This window comes from Lissotriton helveticus, chromosome 5_1 (assembly GCF_964261635.1).
Source record: "Lissotriton helveticus chromosome 5_1, aLisHel1.1, whole genome shotgun sequence".
NCBI classification, from domain to species: domain Eukaryota; kingdom Metazoa; phylum Chordata; class Amphibia; order Caudata; family Salamandridae; genus Lissotriton; species Lissotriton helveticus.
In genome coordinates, this window is record NC_136065.1 from 984,928,862 (window position 1) to 984,944,760 (window position 15,899).

Below are 15,899 nucleotides of genomic sequence, written 5' to 3' on the forward strand. Positions count from 1 at the left end.
CACTGCTTCGCTGTGTCTCTGCGCACTAGATAACAGAAATGAGTAGCGCCTTTTCTGTGTCTGCTACCTCGGCAGACAGCAGCACTGCTCCACCAGACCCCTACTGCATCTGATGCCAGAGCGAAGCCTGACTGGCCATGTCTCCCAGTGCACCAGCCAGCAGCACTGCCTCGCCATGTCTCACACCACCAGACCGCAGCACTGCCTCGCCATGTCTTAAAAATGCACAATACGGTTTTCTTCTTACACCGGGAGATGGATTTCATCAGTCAAACCATTTACTGAAAAAATAAGGTTTCATAATATTTAAGAACACTTGAATCTAGCTCCAGCCGTCTGTGTGATGTAGTATTGAGTGACGACGACGCATTTCACTGGAGCCGTCTACTGCAGTGTTCAGACTCCTGATACATCATGATGTCTCCTTCACAGCATTGTTTCACTGTAAACACAGGGTTTCCTTTTCCACTCCTCCCACCAACTCCAGTGCTGGCCAAACAAAAGACAAATGCAGAGAATTCATAGTACACGGGACTAACGTGTTCAAATGTCCTTGCTGGCTCACTACCATTCACAACAGGCCGTTCATAACGATTAGTCAACTTTCAAGTTAAACTCGTTTTACAGAGCTATGAAAGGTAACAAAGAATTTACAGAAGAGGATGCTTAAGGCAGTTCTGTAAAACAAGCACTGGCGTTGCCAATAGGTTTCGCATTTGGAAAGTTGGAGCTATTACAATTGCAAATAACAATGCCTTTTATTTTTTTTTCATTTTAAAAACATAAAGGGCTTTGTCATTTACAAAACCAATAGCTCCAACTTTCCTACTGCGAGACCTATTGGCAACGCCAGTGCTTGTCTTCCAATTGTGGGTTCAGCAAATAACTTAACAGAGCATATGTGTTTAGTGGCAGACTTGTGAAATTATGCCATGTACACTGTTAGAAATGGGGATCTCTGGTTGGCTAAGGCTTGCGCCAAAGCCAGGCAGAGACCACCACTCTAGTCAGGGCTTGGGAGTTACACGCCAAAGATAACCCCTGCTCACCCCCTTGGTAGCTTGGCACGAGCAGTTAGGCTTATACCGGTGGCGATGTGTAAAGCATTTGCACAACACACACAGTAACAACAGACTAGGCACACCACAAAAGGAACTCCAGACAGGGTATATATAAAAATAGCCTTTGAATTATCATAAAACACACTAGATAGTCATCACACAATATACACTGTGCCAACTGGCACGGGCAATATTTACAGGGGACTATTTACACATGACAGGGCCACGTGGGCCACTGTCACAATTATCACTTGGTAAAGAATAGTAAAAGTAAGAATATCTCATGAACTTAGAACACAGCCAGTAATCACTGGCAGACACTATACTCAGCGTCAACCTGTAACCTAAATCATAACAGGCACAGTATCACATAAGGTGAGATCGCTATTCTGCGCCAACCTCATAAGCCTAAATATAGTAGACCATAATCTCCTAAACATAACTTGCATTAGGAAATAAACTTAATAACATAACCTGCAGTAGGGAATACATCTATCCTAGACCACAGTAGAGAATCAAAATAAAACATAAAATAGTAGGTAAAACCTAATAAAAGCACATCTATAACCATGAATCAAGGTGCTTAACACATACTATAAACATCACGTTTCCTAGCACCTATATATCTCACACTAGGGCCTTGCGCCCTATAAGCCTAATAGTCCCCAGGGCCAATTGGCCATCTCTAAGGGGCTCAAATGCCCTTTGTCCAAAGTCAGGGCAGCTGCCTAGGCAGCGAAAGATAAGGGTGCGCCACTTCGCAAGCCTAACGTTGCAGATGCCCACTACTTGCTGGGCAGCTGGGAGTCTGAAATGAAGGGCCTAAACGTAGCAGCTGGCACTAAGTGCTGTGTAGCTGTGCAGGCCAAGGTAGGGGCAAAGGAGTGCATTTCACTCCTGGATTCAACACATGTCCCCTAAAATGAAAAAGACCTAAACGGTGCAGCTGCCAACCACACCAGCCAGACCCTGTCACTCACAAGGCAGACAGGCAATTCACATCTCACAGCAAACAGAAATGCCAACGTCTAAAAGTGGCACTTCTCCACTAGTCACAATAAATCTCCGCACACCATTGCTCAGCATTTATTCTCACGAGTTCGCACATACTAAACTTAACCCTGCACTCCCCTCATCTCAGGAACTACCATGGACACACATATCCCCATGCATTCCTATGGGAGGGCAGGCCATCTCACCACACACAGTCAAGAGTGCGCACGCACTTTACACTGGGCCACAGTGCTAAAGTGCGCAGAGGCCTAAAATCACTATCCCTATGCCAGAGGCTAAAGGCAAAAAGACTAGGGTGAACCTGCAGAAAAGGCCCAAGTCCAACACACACAAATGTATGAATTAATAAATCTAGGGCAAATCTGACCGTGCACTTGAACTCCAGACCCTGTAAAATGTGCAAGGCTACAACTATTGTACCAAGTGGCAATCAAGTTACAATTTCATACAGTTTTAAATGTAAAGTGCACAATTGTAGCAACAGCACAAATTATAGACTTTACTGAAAATGGAAAGACATGTTCATTCTCTGTATCCAAATTAATTATAATAATGTAATCAGACCTTGTATGGCACAAGTGTCCGGCTGAGTCAGAAAGCAGTCTTCTTCACTCGCCGTACTCCCCCCCACCCCCTCCTTTTTTTTACACAATAATAAAAACCTGGTACATGCCAGGTTTGCATTGCCCCTTATTCCAACTATCCATGCTTTTACAGCACTGGGACGTCCCTGGGTAGCCAACGCGCTTTACAAATCCTCATTCCATTCCACTTTGCCCATTGGTTATGCTACAAGGTTTAAACCTTTGACATTTTCTTCCTAATTTGCTATGCTCATTTTTATCATTTCTTTAAACTTGGTGTTCGACATGAATGATTACATTGTAATGTTTGTTTTGCATACCGCCTACACACACACACACACACACCCCCACACAACAAGTGAGCATATGTCTTCCCATCCTTGAAGCATACAAACCCCGGTAAACTGATCAATGGGCCTATGCCAACTTGCCAATCTCCTTGATGGCTGGCCAGTAGTCACCTTTACATTGGTTGGAAATGCACTTAACGTATACCTCTTGTTTTAGGTTGAGCCTGAGTCAGTGCACATGTGCTGCTCTGTGAGACTTGCTTTAGTAGAGTAAAAATTGGAGAGGATAGATTGAGAGATTCGAGCGGCCTAGTAGAGAATTTAAAATCAGACTGCTCAATAGTAAATGTGCTTAGTATAATAAGGACTATGAACCTAACAATAGCAGCTGGCCCAGATACTTTACCAGCCCTGATAATAAATTCAAACCAGACCTGGTGGGCAGAATTGTACTCTAAGATGTTTTTAGTAATCCTAGATTTAGGTAAGATCTCCACAAATTGGAAGGGTGCAATAATTATGCCGATCCACAAGAAAGGGGACGTATATGCCCCAAAGAACTACAGACTTATTAACCTGTTAGATATAGGAGAAAAGATCTTTGCTAAAATAATACTAAGTAAACGAAAAGATTGGGTTAAACGGGGATCTATTGTGCCAGTTGAACAATGAGGGTTTAAAGAAGGCTACTCCACTATAGATCACTGCTTTGCACTGTGGGCACTGGCCAGGAAATCGATAGAGCAAAATGGCAAACTGCTTTGTTGCTTTGTCGACTTTTGGGCGGCTTTTGACTCTGTGGACCGTAATAGCCTCTGGGAAGTCCTGGGAAATTATGGTTTACCAGTGGGCATTTTGAATATTTTAAAACAGTTACATAGTGACAACTGGGCCCAGGTCATTAGAGACACAAAGGGGTCACTAACGCACAAAATACCTGTAAGGAATGGGCCTAGACACAGGTGCGTTTTGGCACCCCTGCTATACAAAGTGCCCTGTCTTTTATACGCTGACGACCTTGTGATCCTTGATCAAACTGAAATGGGACTCCAAAGAAAATTAAATGTTTTTAAAAATTGTGATAAAATGTTTTTAACTGTTAATATGGAAAAAACAAATGTCTTACGATTTGGGAAAAGAGTTAAAAATAAAAATATTAATTTGTTTTTAGGACAAGATAAACTAGGAATAGTAAGTGAATATAAAAACCTAGGTCTTTGGTTTGATAGTGCCTTGACTTGGGGCACCCATCTAGAGGCACAAGTTGCAAAGGCCTTCTCGTCAGTCTGCGGCCTGAAAAAATGTAATAAAGAATTCGGCGACATGTCACATAGACCCATGTTAAATGCATTTGAAGCTATGATCCCTTCGCAAGTTCTGTATGGTGCAGAAGTTCTCTATTTTAGTGGCAAAAGGGGGTGGGATTGTGAAGAAGGAAAAATCTTAAAAATGCTATTTTCATTACCCAATAGTTCCATGATTCAGGCAATCAGAATGGAGGTAGGGCAATAGCCTGGAATGTAAAGTCCTAGATGGTCCTATTAAGATTCTGGAAACGCCAGGAACCAAGTGGAGCGCAAAAGTTCTCAATATGGTGCAGAGAAGAAATCCAAACCAGTGACGTTAGTTGGGCACAGGAGGTAAGGAAAGCCCTCCAGACCGTAGCGGCACACCTAAATGTGAGCCTTTCTCAGTCATCCCAAGACATAGTCTTTACAAAAAGAATGCTTAGGGATCAAGGGCTTCAATACTCACAAGATCTTGAGTATTTGAAGGTGAAAAAATCGGTTAACTGGGTAAGGAGCGCATGGGAAAGGGAGCATCGTTTCCCTTATCTAGATTTTTTGCCCAATAAATGGTTAAGACAAGAAATCCTACGTGTTCGTGTGGGCATTAACCCGTGGAAGTCAGAAGGGAAAATAAAAGCAGCATTGATGGGATCTGTAAATGTGGCCTAGGAGTAAGAAATGATATTTTGCACATATTGCTTGATTGCACATTGATTTTACCAATACGGAAAGTATTTTTATGTCCAATATTTTTAAAATATAAGGTGAATTCACGTGCCCAAGCTGCTTGTATTTTTATGGACATGTCTTTTCTTGATATTACAATTGCCTTGGGGAAGTTTTTGAAAGCGACACAGGGCTTTGTAAAGGAGAAAGTAAAAGAGGGATGCTGTTTTTAAAAATAAAAAAGGTTTTTTATTAGAATGTTTTCCCAATACTGAGAATTTTGTGGATTTATGCTTTTGTAAATGGTGTTAAAATGAAATGTGTTTTAACTGTTATTATTATGAGGATCCAAAGTAGTGCATGGTTTTAAAGACTGGTCTAAATAAACATTGTTTTACTACTACTAGTAGAGTATGTTATCAAGAAACAAGGAAACCCTATGACTCAGAAGGGACCTAGGGTGTAGAATATGTTGTAAGAGACAATGGTCCCTATCAGATAAGTATGAAAAGTGTTAAACAGAACAACATAATGATAAGTGAAATTTTCATTCAAATTATGGAAGAGAAGCCCTCCCACTCTCTGCCCATATTTTTCATTGACTTGTCTTTGTCTTCGTAAATGCTGGCTTCTGTCATTGGTTTGTTAGTCCCTCCTTACTACGGCCATGTCTTTATTTGTAACCTTCCATGGCTACTGGCCCCTTTACTTCAGTTGTTAAATGATACATCTTTTTTAGTCTCGCACTACTTTCTTTAATGAGTTTTTACTACTGCAGGCACAACATGATTTCCTGCAACATTCAATGCACAATGTATTCTTTCATTTTAATTTATGTTTAATCTAGCACGGGCAGCGTGCATGATCGCGGCGGCTGCTTAAATTAATATTCACGGGTGCGGCACATGATGTTGTTGCATGGCACCGATTTATCATTATTTATTTAAATATATGCACGGGCGCAGTGCATAATCATGGTGCCTGCTTAATTTAATATGCACCCCTTGGGCACCGGCGCCTTAATTGCTATTGTTAATTGGGATTTCTTGAGCGAATAATCACCTACTGGTCTCTAAGCGCTATGAGAGAGAGCCCAACCTCGGCACATCAGCCGTAATGTGCGTCCCAACGTGGCCTAGGATGTGCCCCAGGCTTCAGTAAAAAGGAGTGTTTTTAGTTTCTTTCTGAATGGGAGGAGGGCGGGTTCCTTACAAAGGCCTGCCTGTAACTCATTCCAAAGTTGAGGAGTCATTGTGGAAAAGGCTCTGTCCCCTTTGAACGAGATATTGAAGCGGGGCAAGCCAGCATCCGAAGACCGGATGGACCGCCCAGCACATAATTTACCAGGCATTTCTTAACATATGCTGGGACTTGACTGTGGATGGCTTTGTGGGCAATGCATAGACCCTTGAATCTGGTTCTCTGCTTGACCGGGAGCCAGTGTAGCTGCTGCATTAGGGGGCAGCATCATTCATGATTACCTGGAGTTTTGTTAGCAGCTTCTCCGGGAGGTCAACATCAGAGTTTCCATAATCTAAGCGTGAAATGATCAATGCGGACACTGCAATACGGAGTGCCGTAAATGAGAGAAGAGGGGGTGAGTCTCCGGAGCAGTCTCAGCAGACCCACGCATGTTCCCACCACGGTAGAAACCTGGTGGGACATGGAGAGCTTGGCATCTATTTTTATGCGTAGAATCGTTACAACTGGGGCTGGCTTGGAAGTAGGGCCAAGCTCTTGTGGCCAGAAGAGGTCACACCAAGGATTGATATCCGTGGTAATGGCCAATACCTCAGTTTTATCGGGGTTGATTTTGAGAGAATTGCCTGTCATCCAGTGGACTGTGTACTTCAGGATATTCTGCATCCGTACGTGGGCCCTGGGAGAGTTGTCGATCTGGATGATTATTTGGGTGTCGTCCGCATAATTAAAGACTTGGCAGTCCATCCTGGTCAATGCGGCCACCTTGGGCTGGAGATAGGTTTTGAAAAGAAAGGGGGACAGCGCCGAACCGCGAGGGACTCCGCACGTTAGCTCACCCGCATCACTCACCTGGTCAGCCAGTTGGATCTTTTGAGATCGGCCTGACAGGAAGGCATTGAAATGCTAGCCCCTAGACACCTTGCTCAATAATCCGTGACAAGAGTTGACCATGATTGACTGTGTCGAATGAAGCGGACAGGTCTAGCCGGACCAGGGCGCATGGCTTCTTATCGGCCATGAGCCTGAGTTTGTCTAACACTGCCAGCATTACCAGTTCTGTGCTGTGGTGAGCCCTGAAACTGGCCTGTTTCATTTGAAATAGCTGATTACTCTCTATGTGGTGGAATAGTGTTTTCAGCACATGTTGTTCCAGCACCTTTGCCAGGAAAGGGAGCTGGGAAATTGGCCTAAAGTTTTTAAGGTTGGTTGTATCTACCCCTGTTTTTTTTAGCAGGGGTATGACTCCAGCTTCTTTAAAGTTGGTTGGGACATGGCCGATTTCAAGAGAACGATTTAGCAGTTTAAGGACCTCACTCTCCACCCCATTGAGTGCCATTCGGAACACCCTAGGGGGGCATGGGTCCACTGGTGATCCTGATTTGATATAGCCCATTAGGAGGCTCAGGGAGTCATGGTTTAGCTCAGGGAAGATGATGAGGGGTTTATCGTAGGCAGGCGGTGTGGGGTCAGTCACCGAAAGAAAATGGATGACGGGGGTGTAGTGGATAACCGACATGAGGTCATTGACTTTGTGCAGAAAGTAGGACTGAAACTTGTTGCAGTCTTCAGGGCAGCCCGGGGGTTTCTGTTCTTGTGACTGTCTCCGCTCCATTAGGATCCGGAACGTCTCCTGCTGTTTGTTGTCGGCGGCTAGAATCCTAGATTTGTAATTTTCCGCCTTCCTGACTATGTTGGCTTTTTTGTAGGTTGCAAACATGGCTTTGTATTCAGAGAGAACACCTGGATCGTATGCTTTACGCCATGCTCTCTCTAATTGGCGCAGTGTTTGTTTCTTCCCTCTTAAAGCCTCATTAAATTAGGGGGCCCCTTTGTCTTTTTTCCTCACTCTTTACCTGTGTGCCGGAGCGACCTTATCAATGGCATTCCTCAGCCTGAGTGAGAGGGACTCGCTTTCCTGGTCAAGGTTTCCCTGTACTGGCCTTATTGGGGGTGAGTTACCCACCGTCCCCACCAGGTCACATTCTTTTATTTTCTTCCACCCACGCAGCACTTTCCACTCTGGGGGAGGGGGGCCACTTGGCCCGTGAGTGGAATCAGGCACCTGATCAGAAAGTGATCAGACCAGGCGCACATAGTGATATCCTCAACTTGATCCTCAAAGTTCAGTGCACCCCCGAAAAAACAACCAAATCCCATTCTGTGTTGGCACTCATAAAAGTTTCAGTGAGATTTCGCCAATGTTCTGGAGCGTTAGTGGGACCAAGCCACAGTGAAGTGTACCGTTTCAGTAGTGACAATATAAAGAGTTTTTTTTTTTTATCAAATATTTACCAAGTCCTGTTCTGTGTCTGGTTTTAGGAGTGTTAATGCTTTTCTTCAAGAAAACTGACAAGGTCCTTTTTAGGTCTCGGCTGGGCGTGGCAGGGCAGAGCCCTGCTCTGCCTCTCCAAGAGATCTTGTAAATGCAAGATTTCTAAAAGGGACTCTAAGCCCCGCCCCTCTTTTCCATTGGGTAGTGTCAGCGTTAATGGTAAAAGCAGGCTTCCCATTGGAAAAGAGGGTTTTTGGTTGCCACCTTGTCCGCTTTTCATACTGCCCCTCCGGACACGATAGCCTTCTTTATGGCTGCCGTAAAGACTTTTCTTATCTGCTTGTTTAGTTAACAAGCACATAAGATATTTCTTCAGTACAGCCGTGAAGCTAACTGAGCACTTTCCCCTCCACTCCCACCCACCTCTGGAATTCTAGCACAGACGAGCGTCCTGTGATCTCCCACACCACCCCCTCCCTGAGCCTGCTCAGCTGGCATGGAGTCCCGGGGCGGGTTATCAGGAGTGTAAAGAGAAATAGGATGAGGGGAAACGACAAAGTTACAAGACAGCGATGAGAGAACCAAAAGTGAGAGAAACAAAAGTGACAGATTGCAGAGAAGCAAGGAAGAGGTGCGCTTCCACACTGATGCCCAGACACCTCCACCGGTGCACCGTGAGCATTCCCTGCAGCGCTTCCGCTGCTTTGTGCACAGCACTCCTGCTGTTCAGTGCACAGCGCTCCGTGCACAGCTCTGCCTGTGCACCTAAACCCCTGCTGCTCTGTGCACTCCTCTGCCGGTGCACCGTGAGCATTGCCTGCAGCTCTCCCGGCTGCTCCATGCACAGCTCCGCTGGTGCTCCATGCCCAGCACCCCCAGCGCTAACTCCAGGCTCCTGCGGTGATTCAGTGGGGGAAAGGGGGGCAGAGTTCACTTGTGCTGCAGCGGATATGCTCAGTCTCGGGCGGGGTAGGGGCGGATGGATGAGTCACTGTGTGATCTTGTGGCCTGCGGAGACCTGTGCAGGGTTGCTCACAATCCAGTCCAGGGTTAATCCAAAACCAATAACCACCCCATACCCAAAGCATCAATACAGAGCTGATCAGGTTTTCCGCCAGATGCCCACAACCAGGTGGACGAGCTGGGGCGCAGGTTCAAGTCTGTTTCTAAGGGCCTGTGGTACCTACCACCTGGTTACACAGCCTCTTCCTCCAGTCTTACAGGCTCTCACAGCAGAGCTATCTCTCTGGTTATACAGCCCCTTCTGCCAGTCTTACAGGCTCACAGCAGAGCTATCTCTCAGGTTACACAGCCTCTTCCTCCAGTCTTATAGGGTCCCACCGCAGAGTTACCCCTTGGGTTACACAGCCTCTTCCCCCAGTCTTACAGGCTCACAGCAGAGCTATCTCTCAGGTTACACAGCCTCTTCTTCCAGTCTTACAGGCTCACAGCAGAGCTATCTCTCAGGTTACACAGCCTCCTCCTTGAGTCTTACAGGCTCCCAGAGCAGAGCTACCCCTCGGGTTACACAGACTCTTCCTCCAGTCTTACAGGATCCCACAGCAGAGCTATCTCTCAGTTTACACAGCCTCTTCCTCCAGTCTTACAGGGTTCCACAGCAGGGCTATCCCTCAGGTTACACAGTCTCTTCCTCCAGTCTTATAGGCTCACAGCAGAGCTATCCCTCAAGTTATACATCCTCTTCCTCCAGTCTTACAGGCTCCCAGAGCAGAGCTATCTCTCAGCTTACACAGCCTCTTCATCCAGTCTTACAGTCTCACAGCAGAGCTATCTCTCAGGTTACACATCCTCTTCCTCCAGTCTTACATGCTCCCACAGCAGAGCTGTCCCTCAGGTTACACAGCCTCTTCCTCCAGTCTTACAGGGTTCCACAGCAGGGCTATCCCTCAGGTTACACAGTCTCCTCCTCCAGTCATACAGGGTTCCACAGCAGGGCTATCCTCAGGTTACATAGCATCTTTCTCCAGTATTACAGACTCCCACAGCAGAGCTATCCCTCAGGTTACACAGCCTCTTCCTTCAGTCTTAGTCTCACAGCAGAGCTATCCCTCAGGTTACACAGCCTCTTCCTCCATTCTTTGTCTCACATCAGAGCTATTTCTTAGGTTAAACAGCCTCTTCCTCCAGTCTTACAGGGGTCCACAGCAGGGATATCTCTCAGGTTACACAGCCTGTTCCTCCAGTCTTACAGGGTCCCACATCAGAGCTACCCCTCAGGTTACACAGCCTCTCCCGCCAGTTTTACAAGGTCCCACAGCAGAGCTATCCCTCAGGGTACACAGCCTCTTCCTCCAGTTCTACAAGGTCCCACAGCAGAGCTATCCCTCAGATTACACAGCCTCTTCCTCCAGTTTTACAGGCTCACAACAGAGCTATCTCTCAGGTTACACAGTCTTGCAGGCTCCCACAGCAGAGCTATCTCTCAGGTTACTTGTCCTCATTTCATCCAGTGGAGTAGGCATGCTCCTGGCCCAGCTGCCATCTCCTGCCTTAGTCTCACTGCAGAACTATCCCTCAGGTTACACATCCTCTTCCTCCAATCTTGGTCTCACAGTAGAGCTATCCCTCAGGTTACACAACACTTCTAATCCGGAGAATATATTTAGGTACTTCACATCATTCAAAACGCATTCATTCATAAATCCATCCCAGGAATCTAAGTGCTTGGTGCTTGGTGCTCTTTTGTGAATGTCACCAGTAATCTATACCCCCTCATTTATCTTAGTTGATAGTTGGAATGCACCCCACTTGATCTATAATCTTAACCACATAGCCTTTATGCATTCGAAATACTGGTGCCCCAAACCCCTCTAATTTTGTCTTGCACTCCTCTAAAACAAGCATTTGCAATGCAATAGGTCTCGCAGTTACGTGAGTTTAAGCTATTGGCATTATAAATACCAATGCCCTTTACTTATGTTTTAAAAACAAAAATGAAAGGCATTGTCATTTGCAATGTTAAGTCAATAGCAAAATGCCTTTTATGTTTTACAGAAGAAAAACAATATAAAAAAAATGTAATTTACAAAGTCCATAGCTCAAAATAACGTCATTGCGAGACCTATTGCATTGTAAATGCTTGTTTTACAGTAGGATTTGAAGACTTCTTTGACTTTCTAGATTTTCACCGGGATCAGTCCATTTGGCCAGTATCTGACCCGGGCTCCATCATCTTCCGCTGATATTGCAGGTTCCACTTTATTTTTCTTGTTTCTGTTTTCACTTAATTCTTAATTGACAGCTCTGGTGTCCTTATTAGATTTTTGCCTTTTTAATGTCATTTACTTATTGCATTTTTCTCTAGTTTTATGAATTGGGTTGAGGTTTTTATTTTGATGTCTCCGTCATTTTATCCTTTTCTCTAAAGTTAGCCATGTCTGCTTTATGCCACAGCAATCAAGGGTTTGAAAACTTTTATTGTACATTACAGATAGTAACTTTATGACTTGTGGTGAACTATCATTCATCCCAATTAATAATTAACTTTCTTACAAGTGTTAACAAAACCTAAACCAAAATAATAGTCTTTGGCAGTAAGCATCCTATGTCCAACTATTTATTACACATCAACACAAAAGTGAGTGAGAGAGTAGATATGTTTACTTATGTTTGTTACCACTTGAGCCCATCAGTGCAGTAGAAGAATCCCTTTGGAGAGACTATGTAAATCCACCACTTCTGGTATGAAGCTTATTACTACGTTTGATAATTCTGGTTCTTTTCAGTTATAGCAATGCTTAGGATATATGAAATGGAAACACAAGCAACCAAGGACTGGTTTTTCCCTTATTATGGGCTCATCAATCAGGACCTGGTTTGGCAGTTCGGGCAGGACTGTTCCCATTGGAGCACGGTCAAAAGTGATTCACATATAACTTTGTCCAAACTGAGGTGGCATGGTGTGCAAAATAGTAATGGATTGGGATGCGACAACAAGTAATTACCAGTGGCTGAGGTTAATTTAAGTATTCCATCCATTATTTTTTTGTATACTTTAGTGTATCGCCCTTAGTGGGACGGGCATGCCCAGACATTGGTCCAGTGCACACAGTGTCACTGGAACCAATCTATAGCTGGCTAAGGAACCAGCCGTAAGTAGGGCGAAACCAGACCTGGGTTGCATGTGTTTCAGTTCATGGAAGACCTCGCTTGGCAGTTCTTGCTGGACTGTTCTCATTGGAGCAGAGTCAAGACTGAACTGCATATGGCAGGGTCCAAAGTGAGGTGGCATGGTGTGCAAAATAACAATCTCTGGATTAAAATGCGGCCTGAGTAATTTACAGTGGCTGAGATTAATTCAAGCATTCCATCCAACAGTTTAAAATACAACACATGAAACCTATGTTGCAGATTTATGGGCTTCAGTCGCCTTTGATTAACAATATTTCATCTAACTATGGAAACTACGTAGGGACTCCAGCTACATTTGTCAGATTCTCTGGATATTAACTCCAGCAAACTCTTGCTCAAACCGAAGCAATGAATGTATTTAATCCTTGTCTTTATCAGGGGCTTCAGTTACCAGAACGATTTTGCATGTTTGGTGGTTCAGATTTGGGCGCTATTTCATGTAGTGCTTAAATGACCACTGTTAGCGCAAAGGAGGTTGACATTATTGGCAAAATATGAGACACATGAAAAATATTGTTGATGTGGTGAAGCAGGGTTCTTTTTTTTATTATGTAGAATAGTCTCCAACCTTTTGAGTACTGAGAGATTCTTCTGATCAATGAAGATGTGAGCTACTAAAATGCCATTTAACTAGAGCACTGTTTACAGAGTCTCGTCCCATTCCAAATCATAAATATGCTTTATGCACCAATTTGCAAGGATCCCAAAATTGTTACCGAAGCAATAATTAAATTGCAGTTCATTTTAAACATATCAAAGAAAAGGGTAACGTTGAGCTCTAGTGCCACTGCACCTGCTGCACTATTGATCACAGGAATACCCCCCTTTTCCGACTCCTTGATATTTGATTGAATAGTTGATACATTCTTGATTGCATATGCGATAGCTAACATTGCACTTCATAAAAGATTAAGAACATACTTCGGATTTTAAGTTTGTTTTCACAAATAATGGAAATTGTGTGTCAAGAAGCCACAATTAATGTTTCAGAATGGGGACGAGTATGTCTACTTTGCTCCAGAGGAAAGTCTAATGCAAATTCAGGTTACTAATGACGGTGGTTGTTAATTGTCAGTCAGGCAGATGTACACTTCTAAACACTGCTTTTTGTTTTGCTCATAAATGGTTGATCTCTACCAATGAGATTCATAGTTGGTACCCAAGACAAGCCTCATTACAGTATTAACCCACATATCACTTCTTCCTTTTTCCTTAAGAGATGTGTGAAGATATCAAAGTGCTCTAATAAACAACTTGAATATTCATTCACCTTACTCACAGAATGCTCTTGCAAACGTGCTTCTGGGAGTGACCACTTTAGAATCATATATTTTCTTTTCTATGTCGAAAGCTGCATTTGTACATGAAAATTATTATGATCTGTGCAGCTACAAGTTCTTGAAATGAAGGAGTCCCAAAAATCCCTTTCCATGTATTTGCTTTATTAGGTCTCGCCTAGTAAACGCAACGTATGCGCTACTTCGCCTTGGCAAGACTATTGTTGTCTGTTTGGTGCACGAAGGGAGACAAACCATGTGCGCGCACGGATAGGCGATGTGCACGCTCATGGCGTCTCCTCTGAAGGGGTACAGGAGATGGCGCACGTACGGACAGGAGATGTGTACTCCGTACGCATGCACATCTCCTCTCCCTTCGTGAACACAGCACTCGCATGTCGCGCTTTCACTTTTTCTCAGGCTGGGCTTAATTTATGTAGGCAAGGACAGGGCACTCAAACTCAGCAACACCACGCCAAGCCCTCGGCCTGCTTCTGTCAGAGTATCTGCAGAGTTTTCGATAACTGGCGGAAAGGGAGACCCCGCCACGGGTAGGAACATGGTAGTGTTGAGTAATCCCATCCGATGAGATAGCCTAGTTGGTCTTTTTTGCGTCTGCTGCGGTGATCAGCTTCCAGCCCAAATGTCACGTGCCAGTAAATGCACTAAGAAGGAACACTGTTGGGCCTGGTTAAGTGATGGCTGTCACTCAAAGGACTGTAGCAATACTTGTCACCTTCTTGTGAACGGTGAGGGACCCGTCAGAGGAGACCTGAGCACGGTCTCTTTAAAGTTTGCATCTACGTCCCTGTGGCCTGTGTCTTGTTTAAATCCCACACCTGTTAATGTCTCTTTCAGACCGCATCTGTTTCCTGTGTGTCTCTTTCGGGGGTGGGGCCTTTATTTTGTATGGATGTCTCCCTTTCAACCTTTAGTTATCCGTGATGACTCTTGTGTCTTGCCCTGTCTATTCTCTTGGGGTGTGTGGTTCATAGCGTGTGTTTCTCTCTCACATGTGGTGCTATCTATTGCTGTTTATAATTGCCATTGTCTGTCTCTCGTTCTCACCCATGCACCGTCTCCTGTGGGATATTTTGTGGGCCTCCTTGGGTGTCTCTTGCAGTACGCAATTACTGGCTATCTCTTCTTCTCTCACTGGCATGGTCTCTTGGTGTCTGTGTGTTTATTTTATGTATATGTCCTCTCTCACAATTTGAGCAGTCTCTTGCACTTTGTGATTGTACTTGTCGATCTCTGTTTTACTCTTGCACCATCTCTTTGGATCCATGCAATGGTTAATGTTTTTTAATTAATATTTTTCTATATATATTCTCAGGCCTTCAGTGTCCTTTCCAGCTTGTTTAATGCTCTAGCTACAATTGCGCTAACCGTATCACCCAGAAACAAGTAGTGATGTTCAGACTTTTGAGTACACTTAGCTAAAAAAAATGGGCTGTCCTATTAGATGACTTCTGCCCGAAGTTTGAATATCTAAAGTCAAAGGTAGTAGATTTGTGCAGTTCCACTTCCCTCAATACCATCACTTCCCTAAGAGGACAGATACCTAAACAAGCATTTTCAATGCAATAAGGTCTCGCATTTACGAGAGTTTGAGCTTTTGACAATGCAAATAACAATGCTTTTTATTGTTTTCGTTTTCGTTTTTATAACATAAATAAAAGGCATTGTCATTTACAATGCCAATAGCTAAACTCATGTAAATGCGAGACCTATTGCATTGCAAATGCTTGTATATTTAATGCCTGTGAGAAAAGTATTGAACATGAAATTCTTAACTGTATTTTAAAATGGTTGCCTCATTTTGCAATGTCAATTTAAAATGTTTTACCTTTTTTAATCTGGTCCTTTAGAAGATACAATGAGCGACATTTCTGTAGATAATAAATATATATGTTAAGTATGTTTTTTTTATCATTTCCTTGTATGTAACTGACAATAACAATTATTTTAAATTGCTTTAGTCTCAATTCAGTGAGGAGGAATTACTGACAAAAAGTAATTGGGAGACTAAAAAGAAAATACAAATTTAGAAACAGCAACTCTTTCAATACCTCTTATTATTCTGGGGTG

The 15,899-nt window shown here is 43.9% G+C and overlaps 1 protein-coding gene across 1 annotated transcript in view; it reads left to right on the forward strand.

Annotated features, from left to right (window-relative positions):
- C5_1H10orf143 (chromosome 5_1 C10orf143 homolog) overlaps nt 1–15,899 on the forward strand; it is a 128,378-nt gene that overhangs the window by 34,124 nt on the left and 78,355 nt on the right. The window lies entirely within an intron of this gene.